Genomic DNA, 27,132 nt, shown 5'->3' with positions numbered 1-27,132 from the left:
ACTTGGATAGATATTGTAAATTTATAAGTTTACATAAATTGATGCTTGTGAATTCTATTTAACAATTTGAGATTGAATTTGGGGTTGAGGTTGAGAATGATGTCATTTATGAGGCTTGATTTTGTAAGTGTTAACGTTATGAGGAATAAATAAATAAATAAGTAAATATAACATAACTTAACATTGAAATATAGGGTTTCATTTGTTGGTTAGGATTTCGTAATCCACCATGGTTCCTTCCAACGAAATGACAATATCGAAAACCAAATAAAAATTGTTGAAATATTCATGTATTAACTTCACAAAATCAATGAAAATTGAGTTGTGAGGGGTGTTAAGATAGATGGTTGAAGTACTTCGGGAACCACCCCGTATTTGTGTACTTCATCCACCCATTCAACTAAAACACAATACAGAAAACCGAGTTTAGCCATGTATCACCGTGAATTCGGTTATAAATTTAGGAGTGTGATCGTCACATGACCACGATTGATACAATGAGGGTAGTAGATACGTGAACGTTTGGTGTGATATGCTTTGGCTTAACAAGTTTCACACTCACACCTCACCCTCCAGGAAGGCAACCAGGTCTCACGGCTGATCGAGATTTGTACGCATTGCACTTTCTTAGGCTCGCAAGCCTTGGTGTCAAGGGATCGGTGTACAGGTGTGTCTTCCTTACAATTACTACGTACCCGTTACACGAATCATCCTAAAGGAGAGGGGAAGTAAAAGGTGGGATTTCTTAAGGAAATTCCCGATTAAAAATCGTTCTAATGTTTTGAAAATAATTTTGAGGATGAGGCATAGCCTTGGAATAAGTGTGTGCTTTTGTGTACAATTGTATACGATAAACAATTTAAATAAATTAAGCTATGTACAAAATTTTAAACAAGTAGGGTGCACGTATAAGAACACGTATAGGGACCCTAAGCATGCTATTAGGCCGTTACATCTAACCACCTATCTTATAGCCTTCGGCTCTGATATCAAACTGTCACACCCCAACCTACGACGGAATATGCCGGGGCGCGACATAATTGTATCATAGCTCAAATGATACTTTAGTAAATACACGTGTTAATATCTAAATTATTTATTTCATATAATTCAAGTATGCAAAAACACAAACATTGTCTCGAAGTAAATAAACCTTACAACTTAAATAAATAAGAACAAAAGCCGTCTTTATTAATCATGCAACCTATAGTCCAATATACTCTTTAATCTCGTGCTTCATCCAATAAAGCTACCTGCACCATGTGTGAAAAAATACAGTTTGTCAACATAAAGTTGAGCAAGTAATCACGGTTTTTGAATATATATAATATTGAAAATGACAATTCCTTGCGATATATATGAACTACTACAACTAGCATAACAATAAATATAAAAATTGTCTTTTCACTCGAATCACATAGATAACGAGCTATTCCGATGGCGTATGATCATACTAATGAGGATGAGATTGAGGATGAGATACCAACCACCATAACTAAAAAGTAAGCACATAATCAGATTTGCACGTATAACCAATCGTGCAATATCATATATAAACGCAAATAATGGAATTGTAGCGTGAAATAAAATATTTGAGTTTGTGAACGCATAACGCCCCCAAAATATAAAACGGTAAAAAGGGGGTGTGAATTACTTACTTTATCGAATAAAATTAACGAAGATGAAATGGTGATTAAGAGTTAAAATGGGCTTTGCCATGCTCCTTGAGATGCGTCAACAAAAGGGCCTATTTGTTAAAAATAATATTAATAAATGAGGAAAATTTAATAAGACATAATGATTTGAGATTTGATGGTGGTTTGCGATTAACGAATTACTAGTTTAATTGTTAAAATAAATTTGGAGTCTTGTAGGGTTTAGGTCATTTTATTAGTTAATTATTTATTACATTTATTATTATTAGTACTAACATTATCATCATCATCATCATCATCATCATCATCATCATCATCATCATCAATATTATTATTATTATTATTATTTGGGATTTACGTTTGATAACTTAGATAAGTCATCCCATATATTTTATCTATGTTTGTATTTATAAGCAAAAGAATATTATTAATAAGTAGCCAATATAACTCATAAAAAAAATTACATGTAAAAAGACATAATATATATAAGTTTGATGAACCTTAATGTTTAATTATTGATAAACATTTTAACGAAAAATATTATTTAAGTTAGAACGGTCTAGAAGAATTATTAGTATCATAATAACGGGAGAAATTATGTAAGTTTATATGTAAGTAAATATAATACATAAATACACATTACAATTAAATACAAAAACAAATATGAAACAAGGGTCGAAATGAGGGGAAAATAATAATTTCGGGGTTCGGTTTATAAGAAAATTCATTCATTTGTAGTTATGAGTGTATATAATATATAAAAGTGATTTAAGAGCATTGTAAAAAAATAAATCCCAAAAATCAGGACTGGGGGACTCGAACCCGAGCCCCAGGCCGGTTCGCGACATAAGCAACATGCGCTGGCTATCAGGCCACCCCTTAATCTTGATTAACATATGGATTTGATTATTTAAATATGAAACATCCAGTTCTAAAGCTTCCCAATTCAAACCCTAGATTTCAATCGGCTATATTGTTTGATGTTTATTAAAATGGAGTTGGGGTTTTTGTCTGGCGAAGTGTAAGCATATAGTAATTACCTGAAACGTTGATGAATTAAGGGTGAATGGCGAGTTAGGGTTTCGGTGAAGGCTGGATACCAAACTTGTTCTCTACGGCTTTAAATGCTGCAATTAGGTTAGGATTTATGGTCGAGGGATTAAGATGAATATGTATGCGAGTTTAATTGAGTTTTTCTCGAGTATATATAGCGTTTTATGGTTCATCTTAGCCGCGATTTAGTTTTGGTAACTTAGCTGTCATAGTTAAACGTTTTCTATTATTAGGGTGTCGGTAGAATCAGTTTTTGAACGAGGATTGATTTGTTGATAATAATTATATTGATTACTCTGTGAATTAGGGGCCAATAAAGGGGGGGGGGGTATTGCGATCTTGAAGAAGGAAGGGGGAGAAGGAAGAAGGTTTTGAATAATTTGCAATATGCCCCTTCATCTTTTGATAAGGGTGCAAAGTGGATTAAAATTAACATAGGGGTATATCTTGCATATTATTGATGGTTGAAATGTTTTATAAATTAACCGAAACTAATTCAGATGTCGTGAAATAAAAATAAATGATCAAAGTAAATTTATTAATTTGATTTAATAACAATAGGCCAAAAAATAAAATTTTAAATGGGTCGGGTTTTAGGGTTCGAAATTTAACGAATGGTACACCTTTCTCGTAGATTTCCAATGATTGGTACCCAGATTATGTTCCGGAGAATCTCATCACTTCCTTTGATTAGTTATTCAATTGTACCATTTCTTTTCTCATCAGCAATGTTATTTCCTTCCATTGCTTGTTTCCGAGCATTTTTCACTTCGTCAATTAAATTGATTTGAAGGTTTAACCTTAGAGCTCGTACTCTTTTAGGTTTATCATGCTTTTTTCTACTTAATGCATCGGCTACTACTTTAGCCTAACCTTAACGATACTGGATTTCACAATCATAGTCGGTAAGAATTTCCATCCAACGTATTTGCCTCATGTTGAGTTCCTTTTACCCAAAAATATATTTTAAACTTTTATGATCTGTGAATACAGTAAACTTACTACCATACAAATAATGTCTCCAGATCTTGGGGGCAAAAATTATTGCTCCCAATATTAAATCATGAGTTGTGTAATTCTCTTCATGCTTCTTCAATTGTCTAGATGCATAAGCAATAACTTTCTCACATTGCATTAATACACATCCCAATCCTGATTTGGAAGCATCACAAAAAACTGTGAAATCTTCAATTCCTTTTGGTAGTGCAAGTATTGGGTTATTTGTTAACCTTTGCTTCAAATTTACAAAAGCTTCTTCTTTCTTGGGTCCCCATTCGAACTTGACATGTTTACATATATTGAGAAACTTCGAATTTCTGTAGGAGCTTTAGGAATCTCCCATTTAGTGATAGCTTCTAATTTGGCAGGGTCCACATGAATATCTTCTTGGTTAATCAAGTGACCTAGAAATTGTACTTCTTGTAGCCAAAGCTCGCACTTTGAGAATTTAGCATAAAGCTTCTCTTTTCTCAATAGTGTCAAAAGTCAATGAAGATGTTTGACATGATCATCACTAGTTTTGGAATAAATAAGTATATCGTCATTAAAAACTATTACAAATTTATCTAAATACAGGTTACATATTCGATATATCATGTCCATGAACGGTATAATTGTAAACTCGTAATGACCATATCAAGTTCTAAAAGCAGTTTAGGAATTTCTTCTTCTTGCACTTTTAATTTTGATGGTATCCTGAGCGTAAATCAATCTTAGAAAAATATCGAGCTCATTGAAGTTGATCGAATAGATCATCAATTCGTGGTAATGGATTCTGATTCTTAATATGACCTTATTTAATTCTCAATAATCGATACACATACGCATCGACCCGTCTTTCTTTTTAACAAACAACGCCGATGCTCCCAAAGGTGATGAGCTTGGTTGTGTAAAATCCTTTTCTAGCAATTCGTCTAATTATTAAATTTTAATTTTAAATTTCTGTTAGCGCTAATTGACACGGTGCTTTAGTAATTGGTGTTGTTCCTGGTATCACGGGAATTCTGAATTCTACTTTCGATACTATCGGAATTTCTTTTAGCTCCTTTCACTTGGCACTAACGATTATAGAAATCATATATACTACGCCTTGATTTCTTAAGTAGTTTGCCGCTTTCATTCCTGATTTAAACTTTGTAGGTCTAATAACTTTGTCTCTTTGAATTGTAATAGTCTCTTCTGTTGGCGTACGAATCTCAACAGAGTTCTTATTACATAGGATTCGAGCATGATTGGCTGTTATCCCTCCATTCTTAATATAGCATCGAATCCAACCAAATTCATTAGAAGCAAATTTTCTTTAAACTTGTGACCTAGTAATTATGTGCATATTTGTTTAAGTGCTAGATAGGATGCTAATATGGTTAGGGGCAGGTGTGCTTAGGTCGGGCGGGTAAACTAAACGATTAATAACACTTGATCAACGTTATTAGCTGTTTACCCTTACTTTCCATGTTCTAAATGCTACTTGTGCTTGACTTTGTTAGGGTTATGTCTTTGTAGGGATAGGATATGGCTAATACTTGTGTTAATAACGTTAATGTTCCTCTCGTTCGTTAATTTCTCCCGTTTATTTCTCATCCCCTCGAACGCTTTGCGCGTAATTGTTTAGCAGATGCGTAGCATGCTGTCACTCTGGGTTTCCTTTTTGCTTGACCGCCTAACTTCCTCACTCCTTTGAGAGCGTATGTGTAACAGTTTAGCTAAGTAGTAGCGTAATATCATTCCAAGTACCTTTTTACTTGTCGAGCTGCAGGCTTCAGTCTGTTTGACTCGGATACCAGTAGGAGTTTTGTCTATTCTGTTTCTTGTATGATTTGATAATTGGGATTTGTCTCAATCTGCGCCCGTTCCTGTATAGCGGGATTCGGGGACAAACCCCATTTTAAAGGGGGTAGACTTGTAACGCCCGTAACATTTCGTTAAAAGGATTTTTTGCCTTTTAAAGTTTGCATTTATAAACGAGACCCGATCTAACATCTTCATGGACCTTCTAGTCGTTCTTGTAACTCTATTCATTTAACCTTTGGTCCAAGATAAATAATTTTACAAGATGGGGGACCTAGATGTAAAAATATTATAACATAAACCCTACCTTTTCCCTTCCCTCACTTCTGGCCGATCGCAACCCTAAGCAGCCACCACACCTGTGTTTTTCTTTTTTTCCAGCCGAGTTCCAGCCCTCCCGAGTCTAATTCAAGGTTGGTTCTATCATAATATAACTCTTTTTCACCGTTAAACCCTTTGTTGAACACGTTAGGGTTGAGTTTTGATTATAACAGTGTCTGACAGATTCGTACTCGTTTATTGTTTGGTCTGTAACTCGATGAAAATTTATTGTTTTTGATCTATTCTTGTTTCCATGATGTTCTAATTTTATTCTAGTTTCCAGAAAGGTATAATATGTAATATTTGGACGAGATTTGAATAGTTTTTATGATTTTATAAGACCGTGTATCAAAGCTGATGCGGGGTGACAGATTCTGGTATGTTTTACCAATATCATAACTCCTTTTTGACAAGTCCAAATTGGTTTGTTCCACTTCTGGAACTTTATATTTTGAGTTAAGATTACAACCCAATTGGAATCGTTTAATTTAGTTTAGTAATTATTTTTAAAAAAATAAAACACTTCTTCTGCGCACTTAAATAACTACACATACCTTTCTGTGTTGGAGAAATTTTTATGATTTTTGTCTCTGCTGGAAAAATATAATAAAAATATTTTTATAAACCTAGGACTTTATGCAACTCTGTTAAAAATTTTATAATTTTTTTTTTATGGTTTTCCTATGTAATAAAATGCATCTTTCCATGCTAAAATCTGCATGTTATACTAGTTAATGATTCATACGTTCTCTTCGGGTCTGTTTTAAGTGAAGTGTTTACTCCATCATCTTCCTAGGTATTTCATATATGTCATACGCTAGTATCATAAGAATTGACGCTCGTTTGATTAGTCAATTGTCATTAGATTGAAAACTAAGATTTCGGTTGTCTAGTGTTTTGATTGATGCGTTTAGCGCATTGTTTGAGGGAATCAACAACCAATTCAGATTGTGTAGCCTCGGTATGTTATACAGGCTGTGAAAAACTTATTTTTATGTTAATGGGGTTGAATTGGTTGTCGGTTGCTCAAACGGGTCGGTACAACGCAAATTCGCATTTAATTGGTACTTTGTGCGTTGTTCTAGCGAGTTACCGACCCATTCAACTCGTGTAGTGTCTTGTGGACTTGTTGGCTGAAATTATACTAAAATTTGTCCACACGGGGCTGAGTTGGTTGCTAAGTTCATAAACAACTCGTTAACGCGTGTATTCGATACAATTTACAACTTTTGGGTGTAGTTTGGAAATCCTTTGTCCTAGGATTTATCTAAGGGTAGTTTTGGTAAATACAAGGCCTCGGGGGCTGATGTAATTGGAATTGTTATGGACGAGGCTTTAGGTCAATCAAATCATGTTAGAACGCCTCGTAGGATAAGCGAGTCGGTACGGCTTAGTTAGTAATCTTAATGTGCAATCCGACAGGCTATTGATTTGTGGACTTGCTTAGAGGTTCCCTAGCTCATTGGTATTTGCGCGACTCATGTCAGGTGAGTTCTTGATGCCCCTTTTTAACTCATTTTGCATTTTGGGCTGGCATACACACTCAATTACAATTTTACCCGAATTTACTCGTTAAAACAATTTGAAGGACATTGTATAGCCTTGTTATTATTTATGAATTTATGAAACCAGGTGTGGATTATATTCTATGCCTTGGGATATGTTAAACTCGTTTTGGCCATAAATTCCTTAGGGTTATATATATTGTTTATGGTCTAGACTCGAGGATGTTAGTAGGCTTGGTGTTATTTGAATATGAGTAGACCTACTTACTTTGTTTCTTATTTTGGACTGATGTATATACATTACCTTATAGCCTATGATTGTTGATATTATTTAGTTCCTTGTGACTAGATTTATGTGAATAGGCTTATTGATGTGTGTGTGCATGGTGATTATGGCCGGGTCAAATATATTACTTGGGTTTTTAAATCCTGTGGTGGAGAGGCCCGTGTGGCGTAATCATCATTTAGGCATGTTAAATATATTACTCGGATCCTTGACCTTGTGTCTCGTGATCCGTGGTGGAGAGGCCGGTCGTTTGCTAAACCGTGATCGGGTCAAATACATTACTCGGGTTATAATTGTGGTGGAGAGGCCCGCATCATGTGTTTAGGTTTGTAAGCCGTGACCGTGTCAAATATATTACTCGAGGTTGACTCGTGGTGGAGAGGCTCGTGTCAAGTGCTTATGTCTTACTGCGTCTAGGTCAAATATATTACTCGAGTCTTGACTCGTGGTGGAGAGGCCCGTGTATGCGTGTTCGACCGATGATAACTTATTTGGTATTTGTGTATTTAATTGCTTATTATTTCCTCTATTGTTTTATATCTAGAACTTTTGAAATGAATTATGAATGTTGTTTATTAAAAATTGAACTCACTCATCCCTAGCTGACTTTGTGTGTATGTTAGTTTGACTTTCAGGTTAAGGAGTGGATGTTACCGCTTAGACGTGCTGGATGCTACTCGAAGGGTTGAAGGTATTTTTAGACGAGAACTTTAAAATAAAACAAACACTTCCCTTTATATTCGGTTTTGGGATTTTAAATACTTAACATTTTTCCACTATTTATTGTTTGGTACTTCTTTCCGATTTTGGGAATTTTTGATAAGCATGAATTTCCGCTGTTTATTCGCTCTAAACTTGTTTTAAATAAAACAAATTGTTTGGTTTTAAATTATTGGTGAAATTGTGGATACGATTACCAACTGTAGGATTCCTAGTGTAACGCTCGTTAATTTCCCGGTAAATGATTTAAAGCATGTAAAGTTGTACATCTCTCGGGACTTATCCGGCATTCCGCGGTGACTCTCTCATCTTCCTGGTACGTTAAATTAATTGACTTTTCAACCAAGTTGCTGCTTCTTTCTAATTGGAGGGGCTAGAGTGTAATATTTTTTTATATTATAACAAAACCCTAACCCTTGCTCCTCCCTTGGCCGATCACAGCTGCAGCCACTCCCACATTCGTTTTTCTTTTTTGCAGCCAAGATTAGGGTGTAAAACTTTAATTAAAGGTTAGCCCTACATCCCTACAAGTCTTTTACACCTTAATTGGTCATTATAACTCGCTTATTGATCGTTAAATCGCATGTTTTAGGCTTACAGGGTGGCTTTCCATTAGTATCGCTTATCACCCACAGACGGATGGTCAATCTGATATGACCATACAGACTCTCGAGGATATGTTGCGGGCTTATGTTATCGATTTTTGTGGTAGTTTGGATCGTCATTTACCGTTGGTCGAATTTTCTTATAATAACAGTTACCATGCCACTATTGGGATGCCGCCGTTTGAGATGTTATATTGGCGTAGGTGCAAGACTCCAGTCTGTTGGGGCTCCATTGGTCAGAAACAGTTGGGTAGTTTAGAGGTGGTTGAGGCTACGACTGAGAAGCTTGATAAGATTAAGGCTTTTATGAAGGCCCCTCAGGAGCGTCAAAATTCCTATACGGATAAAAGGCGAAGACCTATTGTGTTTGAGGCTGGTGATCGGGTTATGTTAAAATTTCTCCTTGGAAGGGCATTATTTGTTTTCGTAAGAGGGGGAAACTTAGTCCGAGGTTCATTGTCCGTTCCGTATCTTGTCACGGGTTGGTGAGGTAGCGTATAGACTGGATTTGCTCGATGAGTTTGCTAGGATTCACCTTACTTTCCACGTGTCTTATTTGAGAAAATGCTTGGCAGACGAGGAGGCCCATGTGCCTCTGGGTGACACTGAGCTCGATAGTAAACTAAACTACGTTGAAGAACCTATCGCTATTCTTGACCGTCAGGAAAGGCGATTGAGGAATAAGGTGTTTAGGCAGGTGAAGGTGCAGTGGAGGCACCGTAGGGGTTCCAAGGCTACTTGGGAGTCCCAAGACGAGATGATAAAACTCTTCCCGTAATTGTTCCTTTCGCATCGGGATTCGGGGACGAATCCCATTGTAAGGGGGGGTGGACTTGTAACGTCCGTTATAAATTTCTGATAAATGATTTAAACATTTAAAGTATGTACATCTCTCGGGACTTATCCGGCATTCCTCGGTGACTCTCTCATCTTCCCGGTACGTTAAATTAATTGACTTTTCAACCAAGTTGCTGCTTCTTTCTAACTGGAGGGGCTAGAGTGTAATATTTTTTATATTATAACAAACCCCTAACCCTTGCTCCTCCCTTGGCCGATCGCAGCTACAGCAGCCACTCCCACCTTTGTTTTTCTTTTTTGCAGCCAAGATTAGGGTGTAAAACTTCAGTTAAAGGTTAGCCCTACATCCCTTAATTGGTCACACCTTAATTGGTCATTATAACTCGCTTATTGATTATTAAATCGCATTTTTTAGGCTTACCGGGTGGCTGTCCATTCAAGTACTTTCGGGGCTGTTTTGGTTAAGGTTTTCGCTCCATAATCTTCCTAGGTATGTCTTATATATCATACTTTAGTATCATGATCTTTGGCATTCGTTAGATTGGTCAATTGTTGATGAAGTGAAAACTAGTATTCGGTTGACTAGTTTGTGAATTGCGGTGTTTAGCGCGACGTTTGAGGGAATTAACAACCAATTCGAATGTTGTAGCCTCGGTATTAATTGTTGGCTGTAAGGAACTGATTTTTTTAGGTATTGGGGCTGAATTGGTTGTCGGTTACTCAAATGGGTCAGTACAACGGGTCAGTACTGAATTGGTTTTCGAAGTAAAGTGAATTGTTTGAGTTTTAAATTTTGTCGAAGTTTTTTCATGATTACCAACTGTGGGATTCCCGGGATTCGGGGTCTTACAACCGGGATTCGGGGTTTTACAAGTTTGTAACACCCTAGGAAAATCCCACATCGGCCGTGGACAGGAGAGATCCTTGGTTAATAAGTAAATGTCTTGCCTCTTAAATCATCAACGCGTTTTGGGCTTAATGGTAGTGGACGAGAGAAGAGTTCCAAAGTTAAGCGTGCTCAAGTGGGAGTAGTAGCAGGATGGGTGACCTCCTGGGAAGTATCTACCTCGGCAACCAAAAACAAATCCGTGAGCTCTTCGTGGGCAAAGCGGACAATATTTGTGGTGCGAGGGGCCGGATGTTAAAAGTTGGTATAAGAGCCAAGGTTCGAGGGATCCGAGCATTCTTGAATGCTTGGAATCGAACTGTAATAGAGGGATTAGAAATGCCAACCGCGAGTAGCTGTACATCAAGAGGTAATTTTATTTGTTAATCATCTTTATAAGCCTTAGGGTTTCATTATGTGTATAATTGTTTATGTATTAGATGGGATACTAATATCTTGTAACATCCAGCCCCTCGCACTACCAATATTGTCCGCTTTGCCCACGAAGAGCTCACGGATTTATTTTCGGTTGCCCAGGTGGAGACTTCATAGGAGGTCACCCATCCTGCTACTACTCCCACCTGAGCACGCCTAACTGTGGAACTCTCATCTCGTCCACTACCATTAAGCCCATAATGCGTTGGTGATTTAAGAGGCAGGACATTTACTTATGAACGAAGGATCTCTCTTGTCCACGGCCGATGTGGGATTTGCCTAGGGTGTTACAAACCCCCCACCCTTTTGGACTCATCGTCCTCGATGAGGTTTGCCCCACCATCCAATCCAGAATGTGGGGTTCGCCTAAGGTGTACCTCGCGACACCCCCGGGGACTCACCATTTCTGATGAGGTTTGCCCCTCCATCCCTAACGGCACAAGAGTGGCTCTGATACCAACCTGTAAGACCCCAATTCCCGGGAATCCTACAGTTGGTAATAATATCCACAATTTCACCAAAAATTTAAAACCAAACAATTTGTTTTATTTAAACTAGTTCAGAGCGAATAAACAGCAGAAATTCATGCGTATCAAAAATTCTAAAAACCGGGAAGAAGTACCAAACAATAAACAGTGGAAAAAAGTTAAGTATTTAAAATCCCAAAACCAAATATAAAGGGAAGTGTTTGTTTTATTTTAAAGTTCTCGTATAGAAATGCCTTCAACCCTCCGAGTAGCATCCAGCACGTCCAAGCGGTAACATCCACTCCCTAACCGGAAAGTCAAACTAACATACACACAAAGTCAGCTAGAGCTGAGTGAGTTCAAGTTTTAATAAACAACATTCATAATTCATTTCAAAAGTTCTAGATATAAAACAATAGGAAATAATAGGCAATTAAATACACAAATACTAAATAAGTTATCATCGGTCAAACATGTGTACACGGGCCTCTCCACCACGAGTCAAGACTCCAGTAATATATTTGATCCGGACGCAGTAAGACATAAGCACGTGACACGAGCCTCTCCACCACGAGTCAAACTCGAGTAATATATTTGACCCGGTCACGACTTACAAACCTAAACACGTGATACGGGCCTCTCCACCATGAGTATAACCCGAGTAATATATTTGACCCGATCATGGTTTATCAAACGACGAGCCTCTCCACCATGGATCACGAGACACAAGGTCAAGGATCTGAGTAATATATTTGACCCGCCTAAATGATGATTACGCAACACGGGCCTCTCCACCACGGGATTTAAAAACCTGAGTAATATGTTTGACCCGGCCATAATCACAATGCACACACATATCAATAAGCCTATTCACATAAATCTAGTCACAAGGAACTAAAAATATCAACAATCGTAGGCTATAAGGTAATGTATATACGTCAGTTCAAAATAAGAACCAAAGTAAGTAGGTCTACTCATATTCAAATAACACCAAGCCTACTAACATCCTCGGGTCTAGACCATAAACAATATATATAACCTTAACGAATTTATGACCAAAACGAGTCTAACATATCCCAAGGCAAAGAATATAATCCACAGCTGGTTTCATAAATGCAGAAATAATAACAAGGTTATACAATGTCCTTCAAATTGTTTTAACGAGTAAATTCGGGTAAAATTGTAATTGAGTGTGTATGCCAGCCCAAAACATAAAAAGAGTTTAAAAGGGGTATCATGAACTCACCTGACATGAGTCACGCAAATACCAATGAGCTAGAGAACCTCTAAGCAAGTCCACAAATCAAAAGCCTGTCGGATTGCACATAAAGATTACTAACTAAGCCGTACCGACTCGCTTATCCTACGAGGCACTCTAACATGATTTGATTGACCTAAAGCCTCGTCCATAAAAATTCCAATTACCTCAGCCCCCGAGGCCTTGTATTTACCAAAACCACCATTAGATAAATCCGGGGACAAAGGATTTCCAAACTACACCCGAAAGTTGTTAATTGTATCAAATACGCGCGTTAACGTGTTGTTTATGAACTTAGAAACCAACTCAGCCCCGTGTGGACAAAATTTAGTATAATTGCAGCCAAAAATTCCACATGACACTACACGAGTTGAATGGGTCGGTAACTCGCATGAATAACGCACAAACTACCAATTAAACGCGAATTTGCGTTGTACCGACCCGTTTGAGCAACCGACAACCAATTCAACCCATTAACATAAAAATAAGTTTTTCACAGCCCGTATAACATAACGAGGCTACACAACCTGAATTGGTTGTCAATTCCCTCAAGCAATGCGCTAAACGCATCAATTAACAAACTAGACAACCGAAATCCTAGTTTTCAATCTAACGACAATTGACTAATCAAACGAGCTTCAATGCTCATGATACTAACGTATGACATATATGACATGCCTAGGAAGATGATGGAGCAAACACTTCACTTAAAACAGCCCCGAAGAGAACACAATTGGACAACCACCGGTTTAGCCTAAAACGAACGTATCGATCAATAACTGGTATAACATGCAGATTTTAGCATCCAAAGATGCATTTTATTACATAGTAAAACCATAGAAATAAATTATGAAATTTTTACCATAGTTGCATTAAGGTCTTAGGTTTATCAAAATATTTTTATTATATTTTTCTAGTGGACACTATAATCATAAATATTTTTCCAACACCAAAAGGTATGTGCAGCTATTTCAGTCTGTTTTATTTGTTTAAAAATCATTACCAAACCAAATTAAACGATTCCAATTGGTTTGTAATCTTAACTCAAAATATGAATTTTTAAAAGTGGGACCAACCAATTTGGACTTGTCCAAAAGGAGTTATGATGTCGGGAAGACAGACCAGAATCCGTCACCCCGCATCAGTTTTGACACACGATCTTATAAAATCATAAAATCCATTCAAGTCTCGTCCAAAAATTACATATTATACCTTTCTGGAAACTAGACTCAAAGTAGAACATCATGGAAACATGAATCGATCAAAAACAATAAATTTTGATCGAGTTACATACCGAACAATAAACGAGTACGAATCTGTTAGACACTGTTATAATCAAAACTCAACCCTAACGTGTTCAAAAAAAGGTTTAATGGTGAAAAAGAGTTATATTATGATAGAACCGACCTTGAATTAGACTCGGGAGGGCTGAAACTCGGCTGGAAAAAAAATGCATATGTGGTGGCTGCTTGGGGTTGCGATCCGCTAGAAGTGAGGGAAGGGAAAAGGTAGAGTTTATGTTATAATATTTTTACATCTAGGTGCCCCATCTTGCAAAATTATTTTTCTTGGACAAAAAGTTAAAAGAATAGACTTACAAAAACGACTAAAAGGTCCCTAAAGATGTCAGATCGGGTCTCGTTTAAAAATGCAAACTTTAAAAGGCAAAAAATCCTTTTAATGAAATTTTACGGGCGTTACATAGTAAGTCTATATTCTCTCCTTGAAGTACTTCATGAAAGACCTAAGGCGAAAATGTCGGGGTGTGATCTGATTGCTCACGGCTTGAAGATACTATCATAATATAAGTGTGAAAATATCTAATTAATTATTTATTTCAATTATGCACACAATATCCAAATACAATAAAAAATTTAAATATACAAATAAAGGTCTTGTCTACATGTCCAAACTTCAATCTTCAATACAAGCAACCTGCATATGCGTATAAAATGGAGTTTTGTCAACATAAAGTTGAGTGAGAATATCACCAGTTTTGACACAACAATATAAATAGCATAACGTGATAAAAGCGGTAAATATAATCAAACGACAAACAAGTATGTAAACCGTTGCCAAGCGAATCGGGCGTTGGTCACTAGCGGGAACACCCACTATATGAATGATTGCATAGTAATCCCAATATACGAATGATTAAATGGTAACACAAGTAAGCAAATAGCACGTATGTTTGATTAAGTCACTCACAATAACACGTATGTATTTGTTTGAATATATATATATATATATAGTATGAAATATGGATATGTACGCAAGTCCCCAAAACGTTTAGAAAAATTGTAAAATAGGGGAATGATAAACTCACCTTAGATTAACGACAAACGAATATAAATACGAATAAGCGAGCTAATGAATAAGCGAGTCGTCCACTACACGTCAAACGATATGAACAAATCAGAATCTAAGATATTAGAATATGAAAATATAAATAAAAACGAACTCGTTGTCGCTGAAATCAATCCAAACGGGCGTTTAGAACTCAAGTTATGTTTGTTTTAAGATTTAAGTGAGCTGGTACTGACCAGAATCCGAACAGCGAGTTGGAAGTCGGATTTTGGTCAGTAGCCTTAAAACTACGTTACGAGTCGGAAGTTGGAAGTAATAATTTAGGATTTTATGATATGCCTTGTTTAAATATTAAGGGTTATGGCTTGTTTATTAGGAAATAACTATTTTAGGAAACCGAATAATCAACTAATGACAAAATCGGGTATAATAACTTAAAGATTTCGGTTTGGACAACAATAAAATGAAATTGGAATGTTTATAACATTAGTTGACATGTCTTTGAGCTTAAGTTTCGTTAATTTAATAGAAAATAGGAAAGAATTGGCAAAACTAGTCCCTGTAGTTTCCGAAAATGCGATTTTTAGCCGTTTTAAGCGACTTTAAAGGTTGTTAATGACTATTTGGCCTGATTAAAAGTTATAAAATTATAAAATAAGTTATACCAAGTTAAAAACCAATAAATACAAGTTTTAAATAGTTCGAAAGATTTGAATTACATTCTCGAATCGGTTTAAACAAATACGAAAAATCCGAGATGTTACAATCTCCCCTAATTTAGGGAATTTCGTCCCGAAATGAAGGAAAACTAAAACATAATCGTTTAGAAAATAATTAATCTTTTAAGGAAAATGTTATTAAATAAAATTTAAAATTTATCATAACATAAAACTTCTAATAGTCGAAGCAACGCTTCAAATGACATTCCGATAAGGGCACTTATATATAGGATGTACGAGCGGCGTATCCACGATGTCCCTATCATCTCGTCATTCGTACCGTTACCCAAGCTACCTTTGGTTCTAAATCATGACACGCAATTGTACGTATTATGATTTCATGCGAGGACTTGAATAATTATGTTCCGGACCATAATTACTCTCATCATCGGATGGTCCGCATAACTCGTTCCATCATGTGGGTTATAACACATTTAAAACCATTATTTTGAAATAAACAAACGTTTTGATAACTTTAAATATAAATTCAAGAGATACTTATTAAATGTTCGGGTTTGATTAATAAAACTACGTGATTTCTTTTATATTCTTTGATTAGGAAAGTTACAAATTTTGGAGATTGAAATGGATTTCTTGAAGTAGACATTTGAAATGAATTATGATGATCGAGAATAAGCTAAGAGTAGAATATGAAGTTAACCTTTATAGATAAAAGAACTTGATTCATGAGATGGTATGCATAAATGTTTACTTAACTACAATCTCAAAATGACCAGTGACATGTGAAATCTTTTAAATATCATATTTATTAGGAATAAAATTCATAAGACCGAGAGTATAAGTTTAAACATAGTTAACGAAAATTTAATGAGTCGAGTTTGGTTGGTTTGAGAACTTATGAGATTAAAGAGAAGTTAATATAAAGTTTATAGTTTTTCAAGTTTGTGATTTCGAGATGAGATTAATTCGATTAAGATATTCTAAAATATTATAAAAATTAGTAATTAATAATTTAATTATTAAAATGTGAAAATATACGTATTTGAATAAATCGTTAATAGATTAAATTGAGAAGCGGATATTCCCGAATCACTGAGATAGTCTTATTCCAATTAAACCTTTAAAATTATTTAAATTAGATTAAATTGAAACTCGTGGATTTTTCCCTTTTCACAAAATCATTATAAATATTAGGAAATAAGTAAATTGAGTTATCGATTATTTATAATGGAAATTCAAGTAAATAACAAATTTTTAAATTAATTATGATACCAAAAATAAGATGTGAATTAACATAATAAAATAAGATAAACGCGAGGCTAGAAGTGCATAAATCACAATGACTATTTTATGTAAGACCCCGAATCCCGGGAATCCTACAGTTGGTAATCACATCCACAATTTCACAAAATTTTAAAACCAAATGATTCATTTTTATTTAAAACAAGTTCAGGGTAAATAACAGCAGAAAAAGTGTAAGTATTTAGAAATCCCAAACACGGGTACAAGTGTCCAAAATCAAATATAAATAAAATATTTGCTTTGTTTGAAATCCTCGACCAGAAACGCCTTCAGCCTTCCGAGTAGTCTCCAGCACGTCCAAGCGATATCCTCCAATCCTTAACCTGAAAATCAATCTATCATACACACAAAGTCAGCTAGAGCTGAGTGAGTTCAAGTTTTTATAAACGACATTCATTAAACAATTTAAATTCCATGAGTATGAAATGTAGGGGAAAATCATGAGTAATTAGTTATATAATTTTCCTTGATCAAATCATAAGTCCATAAAATCATAAATAACTCTTCTTTAATCAAATCATAAATGAATAAAATAATAAGTATCTTTTCTTGATCAAGCACGCAACACGGGCCTCCTCACCCCAGGTCTTCCCCGGGTAATATCTTTGACCCGGTCGCGGTTTAACAAAACCAAAAATCACGCAACGCGAGCCTCCTCACCCCGGGTCATCCCCAAGTAATATATTTGACTCGGTCACAGTTTAACATACCTAAACATGTGATACGGGCCTCCTCACCCCGGGTCTTCCCCAAGTAATAAATTTGACCCGACCACGGTTTAACAGAACGGCGGGCCTCCTCACCCCGGGTCTTCCCAGAGTAATATATTTGACCTAGTCACAGTTTACCCACACATACACATTCACATACACACATACAAACATCTACCTCAAATATCCAACCAAACAATATCATCACATACAATCCATAAATAATGGATAATCTAGACATTCAATACTAAGCCTAATAGCAACCTCGAGCTTAGAGCCTAAGTAATGTGTATAACCTTAAGGAATATATGACCATAAACGAGTCTAAAATATCCTAAGGTATATAATATAATTCGAACATAGCTTCATAAACGCACAAGTACGAATAAGGCCATATAATAACATCCAGATATTTTAAACGAGTAAAATCGGGTAAAATTGTAATAGGGTGTGTATGCCAGCTCAAAACGTAAAAAGGGTTAAAAGGGCATCATGAACTCACCTGACACAAGGCACGAATTCACCACAAGCTACAGGGCCCCTAAGTAACCCCACAACTCAAACGTCTGTCGGTTAACATACAATCAATACTAACGACACCGAAATGACTTGTTTATCCTACGAGGTGTTCTAACATGGTTAGAGTTACCTAAAGCCTCGACCTTATCAAACCAAATCACAACAGCCCCCGGGGCCTTACATTTACTGACACGACCCATAGATGCTCCTGGGGATAAACAATTCCCAAATTACCTCGAAAGTATTAGGTGACACCAACATGCGCGTTTAAGAGTTGTTTAGGCAATTACCATCCAACTCAGTCCTGCGTGGACCCAATATGATAAAATCATAGCCAAAAAGTCCACACGACGCTACACGAGTCAAATGGGTCGGTAACTCGCAAGTACAACGCACCAACTATTCAATAAACGCAATTGTGCGTTGTACCGACCCGTTTGAGTAACCGACAACCAATTCAGCCCCATAACTTATAAAAATGATTTTTCAACAGCCCGTGCATCAAACCAATTTCCCCCGAGCTGAATTGGTCGTTAATCACATCAACCCTCTCGTTAAACGCATCAAACTACAATTCTAGTCAACCGAACACTAACATTCAAACTACAACTAGTTGACCAATCTAATGAATACCAATGGACACGATTATAAAGTATGTTATACTAGACATACCTAAGAATATTTTGGTGCAAAAACCTCAACCAAAACAGTCCTGAAATTGCTCAATTGGACAGCCACCCGGTAAACCTAAAAACAACCGTTTTTTCGACGAATAAACGAGCCGTATGGATTAATTAAGGTGAAAAACAGTTGAAACAATATAGTACCGACCTGGAACGAGTCTCGGGAGGCTGTAGAAATATGGTTTGCACGCAAAACGAGAGAGGGGGGGCTGTTGGGCGCCGATCGGAGGTAGGGTTAGGGGTTAGGGTTTAACTTTTTTTTATATATAATATAATAACAATATAATATTCTAGCCCCTCTACTTTACTAATGATTGAACTTGCACGAAAAGTTAAGTATGATAAGCTTACGAGGGTTGAAAGGAGCTCCCCGAAGAATGTCGGGTCAAGCCCGAAAGGTATACACAACACTACAAGGTTAAACCTTTTTAACGGAAATTAACGGGCGTTACATTTAAACACTATGAATTTATCATTTAAGACGTTTAAAATATTTCAAGGTGTATTAAAACCAAAGTGGGAATTTGAAGTATTTATAAACCATTGTTTTAATTTCAACCAAATAACGAAACTTAATCACTAAATGGATTTTTATGGAGATTTAATCAAAAAGTCAACTTAATGATAAAGTTAAATTAATTAATAGATGATTTTTAATTTAAAAATGAAAATTAAATTTAGAGGATAATAATAAAATTTATCATAATTGAATTTTAATAATAAAGATTTATAAAATGGAAACTAAGTTGTGAAAGCTAACATGAAGTTGAGGAAAAACAGGAAGTAATAAAATATTTATAGTTAAAGTTGAGGGTAAGGATTTAAATGCACTTAGAAATTTATAGTTTGAGAATATGGAAATAAATAAGAAAAAATAATTTAAATAATATATATATATATATATATATATATATATGTATACATATATATATATAACGGATATGAGTTAGTATAAGATTTCTTGTTTGGTGTATTTTAGTTTTGTCGAGATTGGCGGTCGTTTGGTTAACAGAATGCAACAGCAAACTCCTTGTCGATTCTAGTAGTCGAACAACAATCATGAGAAGCAGGTGGACGACGTTGATTATGATGATTGATTCTTAGGAAAGACATTCTATGAGGACCAAAGATGAAACTTTGTAAGATGATGGGTAAGTTGTGGAAATGAGTCAATGTGTAATAATAGAGAAGCGTAATAGAATTGTGAAAGTGATGACTCGAGGACAAGTCGGAATTTAAAATAATGTGTATAAGTTTGAGGCATTTAAGTAAATAAATAATGTTTATAAAATTTTCTAAGAATAAAATAACCAAACATATTAAACGAGTTGACCTCCCATGAGCTTTCCATGGCAATTTGAATGGCCCAACTAAATAAAGCAACATAAAGTTTGTGAATTGGCCTCCCATGAGCGTTCCATGGCAATTTGTTGGCCCAATTCAAATAACGAATAACAAACAATTGAGTTGGTCGGCCCATGAGCGTGTACATGGCATTTAACTGACCCAACTAATTTACGAATTATCGAATCAATGTAGTTATTCGGACCATGAGCGTTAAATGACATTTAACCGACCCAACTAAATATCGAATCAACGAATCAAATAAATTTAAAATAACTAAAAACACAATTTGGAAGTATAACCGTTTAATCGGTTATGTTTACCACGCAACCGTTTTGCCGGTTACAGGTACCACATAAAATTATGGTTGTACAACATCTGTCATACCCCCATGCTTCAAGGTGAAGGAGCAAAACAAAACACGGAATTATTAAGGAATTTCCCACAATAAAAGATAATCTACCAAAACAAAAGATTTAGAAAAATATTTTGAATGTGAGGCATAGCCTTGGAATTTGTGTGTGTATGCAATAAATAGATAAGATACAATACAATAAAATAATTAATCTAATTAAGCTGTAAACAATTAAATAGCACATAAGGCAGCTTAGATAAGCATGTATAGGGTCCTATGCATATGTCTAGGCCAATTTCTAATGACCTATCTTATAACTTCGGCTCTAATACCAATCTGTCACACCCCAACCTAAGGCGGAAATGTCGGGGCGTGATCCGATTGCTCACAGCTCGAAGATACTATCGTAATATAAGTGACAATATCTAATTAATTATTTCATTTCAATTATGCACACAATATCCAAATACAATAAACAATTTAAATATACAAATATAAACTCAAATAAAGGTTAACTTGATTATATCCTAAGGTCTTGTCTACAAGTCCAAACTTCAATCTTCAATACAAGCAACTTGCATATGCGTATAAATTGGAGTTTTGTCAACATAAAGTTAAGTGAGTATATCACCAGTTTTGACACAACAATATAAATAGCATAACGTGATAAAAGCGGTAAATATAATCAAACCACAAACAAGTATGTAGACCGTTGCTAAGCGAATCGGGCGTTGGTCACTAGCGGGAACACTGTAAGACCTCGAATCCTAGGAATCCTACAGTTGGTATTCATCCATAATACTTATAAAAATACTTAAACTTGAAAACAGTTCATTCCATTAAAACAACTAATTCAGAGTATAATTCAGCGGAAAACCATAATTAATAAAATAAGTTCCCAAAACCCGGGAATTATGCCCAAAATCCAATTTAAATGTATTTGATAAAACTGTTAAAAAGAAATTTTCAATATTTAAATCTTCCATCCAAGTAGCTTCGTGCACGTCCAAGCAGTATGGCATCCTCCTCCTAATCTGAAACTCACACTAACTTGCACACAAAGTCAGCTTGAGCTGAGTGAGTTCAAGTTTTAATAAATAAGATCAATAATAATAATCATAATAGTCATTCTAAGGATTTTTAAAAAAATAAAAGGGATACATCAGTTAGGCCAACATCCTCAGTAAATAATCATCCTTATATATATACATAAACATATATATGTATATAAACATCTTTATAAGTACATCCCTATATATATATAAACATCCAAATAATAACATCAGGGTCGAGCACACGTACAACCCAACCACGTAATATCTCATCCAACGTATTCCAACACGAAGTAGGCATACGTAAACATCCGTAGTCGATAACGACTACTAAACATCGCCAAATATTGGCCATACAATAATACTTACATACATACGATAATATCATCTCAAAGCCTACCCTATACAAGTAAGCCCATCCAAAATAATTTTAAACAACTCATCAAGCAAAATCGCTTAGGTGTGCATGCTATCCCAAAATCTTAAAAGAGTAAAAAGGCATCATGAACTCACCTGACACAAGGCACGATTTCACCACAAGTTAGAGGACTCCTAAGTAATCCAAAAACTCAAACACCTAGGAGGATTTTGGTGCAAAAGCCTCAACCAAAACAGTCCCGAAAAGGTTAAAATTGACAGCCATCCGGTAAGCCTTTAATTAATGTTTTATGCTCAAACCCTGGCTAGAAAGAAGAAAATCGCAAGGGGGAGGGGGGCTGGAGAGCTGCCGATCGGACAAGAGTGGGTGAGGGGGTTAGGGTTTTATGATTTGTGTTATAACATAAAAATATTTCATTCTAGCCCCTCCAAATTGAATAATAAGGGAACTTGGAAGAAATGTTAAACGATTTAACGTACCGGGATGGTGAGAAGGTTTCCGAGAGATGTCGGTTAAATCCCAAGAATTATACATACTTTACAAGCTTTAAATCTTTGAACCGAAATTAACGGGTGTTACAAATTCACCCCCCTTACAACGGGATTCGTCCCCGAATCCCGATACAACAGGAACAACTGCGGGTAGAGTTTCATCATCTCGTCTTCAGACTCCCAAGTAGCCTCAGAACCCCTACCGTGCCTCCACTGCACCTTCACCTGTCTAACCACTTTATTTCTCAAACGCCTTTCCTAACGGTCAAGAATAGCGAAGGCTCTTCAACGTAGTTCAACTTACTATCAAGCTCAATATCATCAAGAGGCACATGGGCCTCCTCATCTACTAAACATTTCCTCAAATGGGACACGTGAAAAGTAGGATGAATCCCCACAAGATCATCGGGCAATTCCAGTCTATACGCTACCTCACCAACACGGGACAATATACGGAACAGACCAATGAACCTCGGACTAAGCTTCCCCCTCTTACGGAAACGAATAATACCCTTCCAAGGAGAAACTTTCAACATAACCCGATCTCCAGCCTCAAAGACAATAGGTGTTCGCCTTTTATCCGCGTAGGATTTTTGACGATCCTGAGTGGCCTTCATATAAGCCTTAATCTTATTAAGCTTCTCAGTCGTGGCCTCAACCACCTCCAAACTACCCAACTGTTTCTGACCAATGGAACCCCAACAGACTGGAGTCCTACACCTCCTACCATACAACATCTCAAACGGTGGCATCCCAATCGTGGCGTGGTAACTGTTATTATAAGAAAACTCGACTAACGGTAATTGACAATCCCAACTACCATCAAAATCAATCACGCAAGCTCGCAACATATCCTCGAGAGTCTGAATGGTCCTCCCGGACTGACCATCCGTCTTCGGGTGATAAGTGGTACTGATGAGAAGTTTGGTACCCATCTCCTCATGAAATTTCTTCCAAAACCTGGAGGTAAAACGCGTATCCCTGTCCGAAACAATAGATACCGACACCCTGTGCCTAGAAACGATCTCGCGAATAAATACATCGGCCAACTGTTCGGAATTAAAAGTTTCTCGGATCAGCAAGAAATGAGCGCTCTTGGTTAGTCTATCAATGATTACCCAAATGGTGTCATAACTACCCCTAGGAGTACGAGGTAGTTTAGTCACAAAATCCATCATAAGATGCTCCCATTTCCACTCAGGTATTTCCAAGGGCTGAACTTTCCCGAAAAGCTTTTGGTGTTCGGCCTTAACTTGCAGACATGTCAAACACTTACTCACGTACTGAGCCACCTTTATCGCAGGCCACCAATAATTTTTCTTCAAGTCCTGGTACATCTTGGTCGTGCCCGGATGAATGGAATAGCGCGACTTGTGTGCCTCATTGTTGGTGCATGATGTCAGTAGTTCAGTGTCTAGTGTCTGTAATCGCGTTTGTAATGTTTTATGTTTTGTATAAGCGAAGTTGCTAACAAGTTCGCTGATATGGGCGAACTTGTTAGACAAGCGAAGTTAGTGACAACTTCGCCTGAACATGCCAGGCGAAGTTGTCGTGTCTATATAAGCCATCTGTTACGGCTTATTCGAATTATCAGTTAATAGCTTACGAGTTTTTGTATTCGAGTCAGAGAGTATTGTATCCGGTGATCATAGTATCACGTGTTTAAGGTTGGTATACAACGTGTTTGATTATCGTTTCGTGTGTTAACCGTATTGTTTTCTATACTCGTAACGTCTTACGTAGGGATTCCGCACCTGCGTAGTACGCGATATCTCGTATAGATCCGGCTGGGAACCTAGTAGTACGCGATATCTCGTGTAGATCCGGCTGGGAACCTACAATCGTGTAGATCGACCCGATTAATAACCTCGTGTTTCGAAACCTTAAACACCCGATTTCAAACGTGTTTTCACGTGGTAGTAATCAACCTAAACGTCCAAATCTTCATAAAATCAAGTTTTACGGAGTCCGCAATCTCCAAATTGACCCAATTCACCTCGTTGGAAAAACCTAACTATTGCCGATTCGAATTCGGCGAAGTTACAGTTTAGGCGAAGTTATCCGTAACTTCGCCTGAGGTTTAACTTCGCCTGATTATTGATTTTGAAACAGTTTATGAGGCGATGTTTTGATTAGGCGAAGTTCTCATTAACTTCGCCTGGACCATTTAACTTAACTATTATCAGACAAAGTTCAAGTTGAAGCGAAGTTGTTTCCCAACTTCGCCTCACCTTTAACTTCGCCTATACAGTATTGATCACAACTTCGCTCATGGTAACAGGCGAACTTGTGATTCGCTTTGAAGTTTATCTAACTTAAACTGTTTATTGCAGATATGGCTGCTGTTGCTGGAGCAGGTGGTGCAGGCGGTGATGATGGAGGTGATCAACAAAGACAGTTCTTCCCGGGTCACAACATGTATATCACCTTAGACCCGGAGGCGAGCGGAGTTGATGATTTCCGCGAAATCATCACATTTCTGTTACGCTCGAGGATATTCCACGCCATTAGAACAACTCTGCCGATATCCTTACCCAACATTGAGGATTTCTGGCAGACCGTGGAATACGATTGTAGAGTCGAACCCACGGTGATGCGCGCAACAGTAAACAATCAGATTGTTCAGTTCTCTTCTGAACATTTCCGGGCGGCTCTGCGGTTTGGAAATGAAACAAGGGATGACCCGACAGAGTTTGTAGCTCCTTTCCGGGATGGAGCATTTTTGAGGATGGGTTATTCTGGTCCCTTGGGGGATTCGCAGAGAAGGAAGGGATTTCTGCTTGACCAGTGGCGCTTTCTCATGCATGTTATGATAGTATGCATGTCAGGGAGAAAGGCGGGCACTGATGGCATGGGCGCGACCATGCAGTCAGCAATGACTGCTCTGACATACAACAAGCGTTTCAGCTTTAGTCAGATGGTCTTTTACGAGATTGATCGTCAACGAAGAGCGATGTCGTGTGAGCGGTTCATCATGTATCCAAGATTCCTTCAAATGATCTTGAATCATGTTGCTCCAACACTTCCTCAGCGCCGTCCGATCTGATATGTTGAGAGTGTGAACAAACAGATCTTCGCCCAATGCAGATCCTCCAGTGCGAGGAGCAAACCTGAGCTTCGTCCTCGCCATACTCCACTCTTTGGGTACTTAATCAACCCGGGGTATGTGCCTGCTCGTGGGGATGAGTTTAGGGACCCGGCACCACAACAGGCAGGAGCACCTCAAGCTATACATGCTGCTCCTGTTGTGTCACCGGAGGAGAATGTGGACCCTGATGCAGAATTTGGTGGTCAAGGCTTCTTTGATATGGATCGGGTGGATCCAGAGGAAAACATACAGGTCTCGGTAGCCCAAGTGTCGACTGTGAATGTTACAAGAACAGCTGCTACGGTGGTTGGTTCTGATTCTGATGATGAAGTGGCAGAGGCGAGAAGGATTATGGTGACTCGAGAAAGACTACATGGGAAAAGAAAGAGAACAGATGATGATGACGAGTCAGACTATGAGGAAGAGGTACAACAGTTGATAAGGAGGTCAAGAAGGGAACGGATAGGTGCAGGATCAGGAGCTGGTGAGAGCTCTAGGGTGGTACGTTTCACTCCACCAGCACTATCCGGTATGACAATGGTTCCCTCCTCACTACAGGTTACAAGGCCAAGCGCTACGGGTGTTCCCGTGGTGGCTACCTCGTCTACATTTGGCCTCCCATCCACTACTTTCCAACTTTCGACTCCCGAGATCGTTTCATTGCCGCCTCCGACCGTTACTCCATCGGAGGTCGTGGCACAATTTGTAGAGTCGACTGTTGTGGCCACTGCAGGGCTATCAATGACGATACCACCTGCGGTTACGTCTATTTCTACTTCTGAGGTCCCGGTGACATCGGAAATCCCTCCTCAGTACACTCAAGACATATCACATATGAGGTTCGATTTCGATGCAACCCTCTCAGACTCAGAACGAATAGTAGCACTTGAACGGGTCGTGGCAGAACAATCAAGGGTGAATCTTATTCAGACCCAGGCTATTCAACGCCTAGTTGCAGAGAATCAGATGCAGTCGTCCCTGCTGGTAGAACATGGAAAGATCATAGATGCTCTGAAGGAGTTCTTGGCATCTCAGGGGGGAGACGAGCTGTAAAGGCGACGAGTTGAGGACGAAGAGAAGAAATGATAGAGACGATGATCCCAATGCGTCGAAAGATGCAGGTGGTGAGCTACCAAGAACTACTCAAGCTCTTGGAACTTCCACAACTCAGGGGGAGTCGACAACTGCAGCTGGTGGTGATGATGTGGTGGTGGTGGACGTAGAGGAGATGGATGATGTTTTGGTTGGTGATGATGATGTATTGCCAAGTGATGTGATAGAAAAGATTGGTGGAGATATTGTGATTGATTCAGAGATAGAAGAGGGAGAGATATTTGAGGAAAATATTGAGCATGACATTCCAGATGTTGAGAAAGCAGATTTGAGTGAACAGATTGGAAGCGATGAGTCTGAATGGGAAGAGCAGCCTAGGTGGAAGGAAGGCTA

Source organism: Bidens hawaiensis, unplaced genomic scaffold (assembly GCF_021521415.1).
Source record: "Bidens hawaiensis isolate Kalapana, Puna unplaced genomic scaffold, B.hawaiensis_p1.1 tig00007409_1, whole genome shotgun sequence".
NCBI classification, from domain to species: domain Eukaryota; kingdom Viridiplantae; phylum Streptophyta; class Magnoliopsida; order Asterales; family Asteraceae; genus Bidens; species Bidens hawaiensis.
Note: the sequence above shows the minus strand (reverse complement) of the source record.